This window comes from Nerophis lumbriciformis, linkage group LG11 (assembly GCF_033978685.3).
Source record: "Nerophis lumbriciformis linkage group LG11, RoL_Nlum_v2.1, whole genome shotgun sequence".
NCBI lineage: Eukaryota > Metazoa > Chordata > Actinopteri > Syngnathiformes > Syngnathidae > Nerophis > Nerophis lumbriciformis.
Window position 1 is genome coordinate 35,694,544 of NC_084558.2, and position 12,638 is coordinate 35,707,181.

Below are 12,638 nucleotides of genomic sequence, written 5' to 3' on the forward strand. Positions count from 1 at the left end.
GTGTGAGTGTGAGTGTGAGTGTGTGTGTGTGTGTGTGTGTGTGTGTGTGTGTGTGTGTGTGTGTGTGTGTGTGTGTGTGTGTGCTACAACTCTGCAGTGTTGCCCTCTAGTGGATGAACAATGACTGAGTCTTAGTTTTATTTTATTATTACTTTTTTTTTTTTTTAATTGGGGCTCCTTTGCTGCAGATCCTGCAAAACATGATCTGCACTGTAGTGTGGGCCCCACTAGGTGGCATCAAAAGCTTTGTTTCCCACAGCAAGGATGCTCACACTTCATCAATGACATTCAGTGAGTGCACATCCAGTATATAAATAATTATAGGAACTTTTAACATCATTGAAGTGTAGAGATTTACAAAGTGTAGAGATTTACACTGATGTCACACTTTCAACAAATATTAACACATGAAATGAGTTTGTTTAGTTTTGATTTAGGTTAAGCCCTTTGTCTGGCTCATATTATGAATGTTTGCAGGGATCAATTGTGTCATTCCGAAGTGCACAATAATAGCACACAACAACAACAACAACAATGTGCTCTTATTTAAGCTATTTCCTGGTGGGACATAATCCCCCAGAGTTGGTGGGATACCATCCATCCATCCATCTTCTTCCGCTTATCCGAGGTCGGGTCGCGGGGGCAGCAGCCTAAGCAGGGAAGCCCAGACTTCCCTCTCCCCAGCCACTTCGTCCAGCTCTTCCTGTGGGACCCCGAGGCGTTCCCAGGCCAGCCGGGAGATATAGTCTTCCCAACGTGTCCTGGGTCTTCCCCGCGGCCTCCTACCGGTCGGACGTGCCCTAAACACCTCCGGAGGGAGGCGTTCGGGTGGCATCCTGACCAGATGCCCGAACCACCTCATCTGGCTCCTCTCGATGTGGAGGAGCAGCGGCTTTACTTTGAGCTCCTCCCGGATGGCAGAGCTTCTCACCCTATCTCTAAGGGAGAGCCCCGCCACCCGGCGGAGGAAACTCATTTCGGCCGCTTGTACCCGTGATCTTGTCCTTTCGGTCATAACCCAAAGCTCATGACCATAGGTGAGGATGGGAACGTAGATCGACCGGTAAATTGAGAGCTTTGCCTTCCGGCTCAGCTCCTTCTTCACCACAACGGATCGATACAGCGTCCGCATTACTGAAGACGCCGCACCGATCCGCCTGTCGATCTCACGATCCACTCTTCCCTCACTCGTGAACAAGACTCCGAGGTACTTGAACTCCTCCACTTGGGGCAAGATCTCCTCCCCAACCCGGAGATGGCACTCCACCCTTTTCCGGGCGAGAACCATGGACTCGGACTTGGAGGTTCTGATTCTCATCCCAGTCGCTTCACACTCAGCTGCGAACCGATCCAGTGAGAGCTGAAGATCCTGGCCAGATGAAGCCATCAGGACCACATCATCTGCAAAAAGCAGAGACCTAATCCTGCAGCCACCAAACCAGATCCCCTCAACGCCTTGACTGCGCCTAGAAATTCTGTCCATAAAAGTTATGAACAGAATCGGTGACAAAGGGCAGCCTTGGCGGAGTCCAGCCCTCACTGGAAACGTGTCCGACTTACTACCGGCAATGCAGACCAAGCTCTGGCACTGATCATACAGGGAGCGGACTGCCACAATTAGACAGTCCGATACCCCATACTCTCTGAGCACTCCCCACAGGACTTCCCGAGGTACACGGTCGAATGCCTTCTCCAAGTCCACAAAACACATGTAGACTGGTTGGGCAAACTCCCATGCACCCTCAAGGACCCTGCCAAGAGTATAGAGCTGGTCCACAGTTCCACGACCAGGACGAAAACCACACTGTTCCTCCTGAATCCTAGGTTCGACTATCTGGCGTAGTCTCCTCTCCAGTACACCTGAATAGACCTTACCGGGAAGGCTGAGGAGTGTGATCCCACGATAGTTAGAACACACCCTCCGGTTCCCCTTCTTAAAGAGAGGAACCACCACCCTGGTCTGCCAATCCAGTGGTACCGCCCCTCTCAGTGCTAATAAGCCATTAAATGACAAGGATACTTTTAATGCACTTTGGCATGTTGTACAAGGGCTTTATAGGAATTATGTAGTAGTGATGTTTGATTTCACAGAAAAAAATTCAATATTACCAGAAATATGTTTAATTTTATGCAAAATGCAATACTACAATAAAAACAAACGGTAATTTTATGGGGAAAATGTGTAATATTACCAATATAATTAAGAGGGGAACATAATGATATAAGAAAAAGAGCATGTGTAATATTAAAAGAATTATAATTTTAAGAGAAACAAAATGCAATATTAGTAGAAACCAAAAACACATTTACAAGACAAAACGTTACAATGTTACAGCAAAAACATGTATTTTTTTAAAGGATATAATAAAGTATAAAAGGAGTAAACCCAGTAATTATTCGTGAGAAAAAAGCTGTAATTTTGCAAGAAAAAAGGCCTAATTTTACAAGAGCATAATATTACAAGAAACTAAGGAGTAATTTAACAAAAGGAAAAGTGTACCATTACAAGAAAAGGGCCATTTTATGAGAAAATTTAAAACATTTTACAAAAAAGAGCAATATTAATAAAATATACATGTTTGGGATGAAAAAAAGTGTAATACTAAAAGACAAAAGCTGTAATTTTATGAGAAAAATGTATAATATAACAAAAAAATTAGGAAAAGACCTTTTAAGAAAAAGGTCATATATAAAATTGCAAGAAAATAATCATAATTTTAGGAAAAAGAAAATTCAAAACAAAAAGTTACAACAAAAGTCATACTATTTTGAAAAAAATGTGATTGATTAATTTCTAAAGGAACATTATGTAATTTACAAGAAAAAAGTAAAGAGTCTAATATCAAATAAGGTGTAAATAAATATAAAAAATTACCATGACAAGAAAAGGGCCATTTTATAAATAATATTTCATAATTTCACAAAAAAGCTCAATATGATATAAAATATATATATTTTATGGGACGGCGTGGCACAGTTAGTAGAGTGGCCGTGCCAGCAATCGGGGGGTTGCTGGTTACTGGGGTTCAATCCCCACCTTCTACCATCCTAGTCACGTCCGTTGTGTCCTTGGGCAAGACACTTTACCCCCTGCTCCTGATGGCTGCTGGTTAGCGCCTTGCATGGCAGCTCCCGCCATCAGTGTGTGAATGTGTGTGTGAATGGGTAAATGTGGAAATACTGTCAAAGCGCTTTGAGTACCTTGAAGGTAGAAAAGCGCTATACAAGTATAACCCATTTATCATTTATTATTATTTATGAGGAAACAAGTGTAATATTACAGGACAAAAGAATGTAATTTGTCAAGAAAAAGGTGTAATCGACAAGAAAAATCAATTTTAAGAAGTTGTACTGTCACAAAATACTTGACTTGCAGTGTAAAAAAGAAAAACAACTGTTGGTGAGAAGCTACAATGTCACTTGTTATGCACTTTCACAACAACAAAGGGTGTCCTGTTCCACACGACTTCAATGTGTGCCATCATACAGTATGCAGACTTTACAGTCTCTTCTGCCACGGGGATGCAAGGCGGCTGAGCTAACAGAGCGTGTGCACGTTTCAAGCCGACAAAGTGTGGAAATAAAACACACCCGGACGAAGATTTGACACTCCGGTGTCACCCCAACAAAACAAACTTGATGTGTTTCAACTGAAAACAAACTCCACACGCACAGTCTATGGGGTGTTGAATGTGCAGTACTAGTAAAGTGCTAAACAAGAGTGCGTTTCAGCACACAAACACAAATAATGTGTGCCCCCCCCAGTCCGAACGCCACACATGCTAATCTCTGGCTAAGCCCAAACACGCACAGAAAGTAGCCTGCTCGGCAAATTCCTTTGTAGCAGAACAAAAGCAGCTATGGGAATTTAAGCCGCATCCACGCCAGGTTTAATTTTGACAGCAGTTTTTAATTTAGTTTTAGTCCGTCTTTTGACAAAAATGTATTTTAATTTTAGTTGAATTTTAGTCATCTAAATTGATTTCAGTTTTAGTCTTCAAGGAAATTACATCATATTTCAGTCAGCTAAATTTACAGTGAATACAGTTGACTAAAAGTATAAAATATAACACCTCTTTAAAGTTCATTTGCAAGCACCTTTATTTAGACTACATGCAAAACATTAGTTTAACTCAAAAGTAGCATGATCCTACAGTCAGGAATGATGTACCGCGTTTTCCGGAATATGGAATGGTATATAAGCCGCACCCACTAAAATAATTGTTTATACCTACTCAGTGGCCTAGTGGTTAGAGTGTCCGCCCTGAGATTGGTAGGTTGTGAGTTCAAACCCCGGCCGAGTCATACCAAATACTATAAAAACGAGACCCATTACCTCCCTGCTTGACACTCAGCATCAAGGGTTGGAATTGGGGACTAAATCACCAAAAATGATTCCTGGGCGCGGCCACCGCTGCTGCCCACTGCTCCCCTCACCTCCCAGGGGGTGGAACAAGGGGATGGGTCAAATGCAGAGGACAAATTTCACCACACCTTGTGTGTGTGACAATCATTGGTACTTTACCTTAACTAATATATTAGCTGCAACGGACTATAAGCCTTATTTTGCATGCTGATGGCATCATATAGCGTCAACAATTAAATACGTCCTCTTCACTTTTTCCCAGATGTACACATATTACTACGTGACACATGTTAAATCCACACATTTTGGTATTGGCGGTGAGAAATCCATCTTCCTCATTTCATAAGGAAAAGTATCCGATTGACTCTCCTTTGTAACTAACTAGAGATGTCCGATAATATCGGACTGCCGATATTATCGGCCGATAAATGCTTTAAAATGTAATATTGGAAATTATCGGTATCGGTTTCAAAAAGTAAAATTTATGACTTTTTAAAACGCCGCTGTACGGCGTGGTACACGGGCGTAGGGAAAAGTACAGAGCAGTTGCGTCTCCCAGTCATACTTGCCAACCCTCCCGATTTTCCCGGGAGACCCCCGAATTTCAGTGCCTCTACCGAAAATCTCCCGGGACAACCATTCTCCCAGATTTCTCCCGATTTCCACCCAGACAACAATATTGGGGGTGTGCCGGCCAAGTCACATAATATCTACGGCTTTTCACACATACAAGTAAATGCAATGCATACTTGGTCAACAGCCAAACAGGTCACACTGAGGGTGGCCGTATAAACAACTTTAACACTGTTACAAATATGCGCCACACTGTGAACCCACACCAAACAAGAATGACAAACACATTTCGGGAGAACATCCGCACCGTAACACAACATAAACACAACATAAACACAACAGAACAAATAACCAGAACCCCTTGCAGCACTAACTCTTCCGGGATGCTACAATATACACACCCCCCGCTATCCCCTCCTCCCCACCTCAACACCGCCCCCCCCAACCCCGCCCACCTCAACCTCCTTATCCTCTCTCAGGGAGAGCATGTCCCAAATTCCAAGCTGCTGTTTTGAGGCATGTTAAAAAAAATAATGCACTTTGTGACTTCAATAATAAATATGGCAGTGCCATGTTGGCATTTTTTTTCCATAACTTGAGTTGATTTATTTTGGAAAACCTTGTTACATCGTTTAATGCATCCAGCGGGGCATCACAACAAAATTAGGCATAATAATGTGTTAATTCCACGACTGTATATATCGGTATCGGTAATTAAGAGTTGGACAATATCGGAATATCGGCAAAAAAGCCATTATCGGACATCTCTAAAACTAACCCTTTTTTCATATGCACACTGTTAAAGAGCTGTGATTGGATATATTCCGAACTTGTTCCAACCTATCTACAAGACCAAATAAAAAATGATTGGATTTCATTTCTGTTAACATTTTCATCTCGTTTTTATTCGGGGACGATAATGTCAGCTTATTTTGCCATGTTTTAGTCAACGTACATTTGTTTTGTTTCGTTATCTTCTTATTTTCACCAGGGGAATATATGTTGTTGACGATAACAAAGATTAGTCAACGAAATAAACACTAATCTATGCAGACCTCCACTACGGCAGCATGGAAACAGGAGTACAGAACACACAGCAGTTGATAAAGGACTTTGTCGAGCCTAAAATGATACATGCTAAGGGCAATTTTTTTCTGAGATCTTATGATGCTTCCGTAAGAAATGAGAAAGTGCATGTTTGTGTCTTGTCTGAATTCCTTTCCCAGAACACGGGTTGATGAAACATGTCAACGTTCTGGCTCGAGTCTTCCCGTAATGACACCAGTAAACAAAGTGTCCCTCGGGGACATGCTCTATTCCTGTAAGCCGGAACTTGTATGATCTGTAATAAGACGAGCAATAATTACACGGATACGTCTCAGATCTACGCCTCACTGCCAGTGCGTGTGGCGTGGGCACTTAGCACTCAGCCAGACGCCACCACTCGGGTTACTGTTCATTAAAATGGTTTTGGCAGGGCTGTAATTGGTAGTGTGGCTAGTTGAGTGCACAAGGACATTCAAAACATTCCACTTTTCTCTCTTTGACTTCTCGGACACACAAAAAAACACTAATTATTTGGGTGATAAGACCATCAGTGCTAAAAAGGAAAGTACAACAAAGTACACAGAACAAGAATTATGAGGAACATCTTGAACCCTTTTTTTTCTCTCTTTTTTTTTGTTTATATTGAGACCAAGATTATTTATGTATTTAATATGCGTTTGCTTACTATGGTATAATATTTATTTATTTGTTCACTGTTCTGTTACAGAGAACAAGGAATTTGGATAAAATTGCTATGGTATGAAAAGGGGTAGGATTAAATAAGATGTGCTTCTTCCAACTCCTTTTTGGACGTGCTGTAATGAAACAACTGGAATTGTGTAATGCATTACATTGTATCGTATGCATGTTCGAAATAAACTGAAACTGAACTGAACTGAACAGACTTATACTAATGCGGAACCACCAAAGTAAACACAATTTTAGGAAAAATACACTTCCAAGGAGGTTTAAAAGTCAACATATTGTGCCTCCATAACAATCATACAAAACGTTTTTGAATAACCTGATGAGGAGACCAAAATTAAGCATGTATAAAGCAAATAAAATTGGACATGAAATTCAACCTTGGGGTGCTCTGCAATGTATAAAAAAAACACGTCAAAAAGCTGTTTTTCTTCTTTTCCACCAATACTAAAATGTAATTTTCTTTCTCTCGTTCCTTCCCTCTCTCAGCCTGATCGTATTCCACCCAGCCTCATATAATCCTGTATGCTTTGGCCCGTGTCATTAGTTGTAGCAATAAACACACACACACACACACACAGGACTGTGGCGAGATAGCCCAGAAAAACTGCTTGGGAGTCTTACACTTGCACAGTGGGGGTCAGTGTGCTATAGGCTGGTAGACTGGTGGTTTACAGCCAGTACTTTCAGGGAGTAATTACACACAATTACAGTAATAATTGGGTGAATCTTTGACTCGTAGGTAAAGGTTGAAGCTTGAGCTTTAAGCTCAGTTTCAGACTGAGGATGAGTTTCCTTGTGAATGTGACAATAAAGCACTTGGTTGAAAAGGTTCCTGCTGTGTTAACACAACGTTAACGTATTTAAAACTGTTGTGCAAAGTTCTAGACATCAGTCTTTGCCAGGAATGTCGTGATATGAAAATTTCATATCACAATTATTGGGAGTGACCGAAATGATCATGATTTCATCACGGCGTTGTTGAATGTGCTTAAAAAAGTACTTGCACACGCTGAAATATTTTAACCACATTTCGTTTATTGTATATTGTTTATCTTTTAGAAATAAACAATATACTTTCCTTGGCAGTAAAAACATCAAACTATTGCTATGGCTTCTTCAGAGCTATATTTTTTTTATTTTGGTGTTTATATATGTTTATCGTCTTTTTATCATTTCGATTTGTAAAGGTGGTAAAGGAGAAAGAAAGGATTGTTTTTTTCTTTCTTTTATTTCCTGAAGTTTTCATTAAAATCTACCCATAATTTTTTAAATGATGTTGTTAACAGACAGACAAACAAACCCTGGCGAAAACACATCTTTGCTCTGCGTACTGCAAGGCAAGGCCACCGCCTACGTCTGGAGCGTTTCCAAGACGACAAATAAAGCCAGTCAGAAATTGTGATGTTTTAACCCACATTTGTTTTAATAACATTGAATTAACTCGTGGTTTAAATGGATTTGTTATCCATGTTTTACGTAGAAAATGCGCCAAAGGAGGCCAAGCATCTATTTGGGAGTTATTTACATAATTAAACGTCAAATTGTCAGCTAACTTTTCTGAGAATTAGAATTTTCCAAAGTGGTATTAAATGTCCACTACAGAGGACACCGGTTTTTTTTAAGTTAAGAAAAGTTAAAAGACATTAACGTGAACATTATTGCTATTTGTTACACTGCATGTATACATTGTCAGTTTAAAGACACTTAACTGAAAGTATATTAAAAAAAAAATATATATATATATATATCCATCCATCCATCTTCTACCGCTTATTCCCTTTGGGGTCGCGGGGGGCGCTGGAGCCTATCTCAGCTACAATATATATATATATATATATATATATATATATATATATATATATATATATATATATATATATATTAGAGATGTTCGATAATGGCTTTTTTGCCGATATCCGATATTCCAATATTGTCCAACTCTTAATTACCGATTCCGATATCAACCGATACCGATATATACAGTCGTGGAATTAACACATTATTATGCCTAATTTTGTTGTGATGCCCAGCTGGATGCATTAAACAATGTTACAAGGTTTTCCAAAATAAATCAACTCAAGTTATGGAAAAAAAACATGCCTCAAAACAGCAGCTTGGAATTTGGGACATGCTCTCGAGAGCATGAGGAAGTTGAGGTGGGTGGGGTTGGGGGGGGGGGGGGGGTTTGGGGGTAGCAGGGGGTGTATATTGTAGCGTCCCGAAAGAGTTAGTGCTGCAAGGGGTTCTGGGTATTTGTTCTTTTGTGTTTATGTTGTGTTACGGTGCGGATGTTCTCTCAAAATGTGTTTGTCATTCTTGTTTTGTGTGGGTTCACAGTGTGGCGCATATTTGTAACAGTGTTAAAGTTGTTTATACGGCCACCCTCAGTGTGACCTGTACGGCTGTTGACCAAGTATGATTTGCATTCACTTGTGTGAAAAGCTAGATATTATGTGATTGGGCCGGCACGCCCCCAATATTGTTATCTGGGTGGAAATCGGGAGAAATTCGGGAGTATGGTTGCCCCGGGAGATTTTTGGGAGGGGCACTGACATTCGGGAGTCTCCCGGGAAAATCGGGAGGGTTGGCAAGTATACCTGGGAGACGCAACTGCTCGGTACTTCTCCCTACGTCCGTGTACCACTCCGTACAGCGGCGTTTTAAAAAGTCATACATCTTACTTTTTGAAACCGATACCGATAATTTCCGATATTACATTTTAAAGCATTTATCCGACGATAACATCGGCAGTCCGATATTATCTGACATCTCTAATATATATATATATATATATATATATATATATATATATATATATATATACACATATATGTATTTGTTTGTAGTAATAACATGATTAGAACATTTGAGCATTATGTTTGTATTAATTTACAGTAAGTGTGTTTATCCTAAACATTCCTGCCACTTAATTGTACACACTACAACATGTTTAAGTAGTTTTTTGGACATATATCACAATACAATTGTGCTGTCGGCTTTTATACCGTTACATCACTACTAAATAGCATACAACATTAAAGCGTTGCTGTTACATTTACAGTATTGGATTTATCATGTGTTTATTTTGCTTTTTTAGGATAGAAGTGCACATTACTGTCTCTTTAAGAGACGGTGTCTCTTGTGGACACCTGTGCAGATGAAAGCTAATAAAGTATTGAACCATACGGTTTAGAAAAAGTGACTCCACTTACTAAGAAGGAACTATGGCAGAAGTTTATAGCTGCAAATAAAAAACAGATCTCATCGCAACGTTAAATGTTGCGATAGTTCGCCATACTAATATATTGTCACACTTCTACATGTTAACATAGTTCATTAATGTATGCGCTGTCCAGCATAGAGCCAGAGTTAAAAAAAAAAGTGTTTTATTATTAGAAAAAAAAACACTATTTTTGAAATGGATAGACCAAAGGTGTCAAACTTATTTTTATTTAAGACAACATCGTAGTTATGACTGACCTCAAAGGGCTGCTTGATTGTAACAGTAAATGTATATAAATAATAATTTGTATAACCACCTCAAGATATTAATGCACAATTGCCTATGCATTTGGTTTTGGGTTTTTTACGTACAAATTGATGAATAAATAAAGGGTGACAAACAGATATTTAAGTGTTTATTCTAACCAAACAATGCTTGGATTATATGTTATATGGTAATATTAAACTTAAAACACATGCAATTGCATGCAGTACATGTCATCTTTCTGTCAAAATTGCAAGAACAAATAAATTTCTTAAGAAAGATTAAGTGCTTTATTGACGCATATTATTTCTAAGGCTTAAAATGATGCACCGGGGCTTGAGTTTGACAACTGTGGGATAGACTTTAATGTTTAACTCCAAGTGATTTTCCGACTTCATCTTAAAATTTACCACAGACTGCGACCCGCTGGTTGAATACTCCTGAGCCAGACAACTAAGTTCTACGCGTTTTAAAGATGAATAGCTGTAGTTTTGCTGGAAACTCTCTATTATTTGAATGGCTTCATTATTAAAGCAGCTCCGCTCGGGCTGTATCCCTGCAACCACAAAGGAGTCATAAAAGAAAAACACTCCGCCAAAGTCAGAAACCACACTGTGGATGCCTCTCCACGTGAGTAACTGTAGACAGTGCCGGATTGTGTTGCGGTAGTCCGGTGTGTGTACGAGCGAAGCCGCAGAAAACACAAGTACATCCATGTCGGGCATCGTAAAATGCAAAACAACACAGGCACATGCAAAGTTGCCCGTACTCTGCCTTTTTGTATTTGAATATGTCGCGTGCATGGGGGATTGTAACATTGTTCTAGAACTTTAATTACAAATTCCGGTCATGCTCATTTGCCAGCCCGCCAATTTACGCGGCTCTGTGGTAGATGCCAACTCTGCATTTACACACTTGGACAGAAGGCTCAGTCATTGGGCCTGTCAGTAATATAGGGAGCAGAACCAACAGGGGGGAATAAATCACTTTTCTGCAGCAGAGAGCCTTCCCTGAACAAAGAGCCTGTGTGTGCGTGCGTGTGTGTGTGTTTTGGTCTATCAGCATACTTCTACAACCAATTATTCATCTCTAATACATAACAGGCATTAGAGATGAATAACCCCCCCCCCCCCCCCCAAAAAAAAAAAAACAGCCAAGAGGTAAATAAGCAAAAACCACAGCCATGGAGAGCAGGGCTCCAAGAGAAATCTGAACTTGACAAACAAAACCTCGTCCAAACCCATGCCTTATCGTCAGTGGAAATTTTCACATCTCAAATTAACGATAAGACCAACGTTACTATGAAGCTGGAACACTGGCAGTTAGTGATTATTTCTTCACTGTCCTTTTCCAATTTTTTTATACTTTTATCTTTAAGGGATGTAACGATTACAGGTAATAATTAGAGATGTCCGATACCGATAAATGCTTTAAAATCGATATCGGTTTCAAAATTATCGGTATCGGTTTCAAAAAGTAAAATGCCTGACTTTTTAAAACGCCGCTGTGTACACGGACGTAGGGAGAAGTTCAGAGCGCCAATAGACCTTAATGGCACTGCCATTAAGGCACTGGTTTTTCACACACACAAGTGAATGCCATGCATACTTGGTCAACAGCCATACAGGTCACACTGAGGGTGGCCGTATAAACAACTTTAACACTGTTACAAATATGCGCCACACTGTGAACCCACACCAAACAAGAATGACAAACACATTTCGGGAGAACATTTGCACCGTAACACAACATAAACACAACAGAACAAATACCCAGAACCCCTTGCAGCACTAACTCTTCCGGGACGCTACAATATACACCCCCTGCTACCCCCTGCCTCGCCCACCTCAACCTCCTCATGCTCTCTCAGGGAGAGCATGTCCCAAATTCCAAGCTGCTGTTTTGAAAAAAAACATCCATCGTCATGTCTCTCATAAAGATTTGGGAATGATAGGCAAAATTTCAAAAAAGTGCAGTTCCCCTTTAAGTTGAAAGCAAAAAAAAGAAACAATGTAAAAACCCAATGCTTGACAACACTGAATAAAAGCACAAATTTTAAGACTGAGAATAAGTGTGTTAAAATAAAATTACACATTTTTCACATACATACATACATATATACAGTATATATATATATATATATATATATATATATATATATATATATATATATATATATATACACACACACACACACACACACACACACACACACACATATATATATATATATATATATATATATATATATACACACACACACACATATGTACATATATATACATATACATGCATATATACATATGCATGTATACATACAGTACATATACACAAATAGCCACCAGTTTGCGCCTACAGCCCCTTCAACAACCACCAGATATTCATACACCAGTGTGAGTGGCACTAGGAGCAAGGGTAAAATGTCTTGACCAAGGAACTCAAACCTGGAACCCCCAG

The 12,638-nt window shown here is 39.7% G+C and overlaps 1 protein-coding gene across 1 annotated transcript in view; it reads right to left on the reverse strand.

Moving 5' to 3' along the window:
* The window catches only part of plce1 (phospholipase C, epsilon 1), a 141,480-nt gene that overhangs the window by 98,636 nt on the left and 30,206 nt on the right, over positions 1–12,638 (reverse strand). The gene's annotated exons all lie outside the window — the stretch shown is intronic.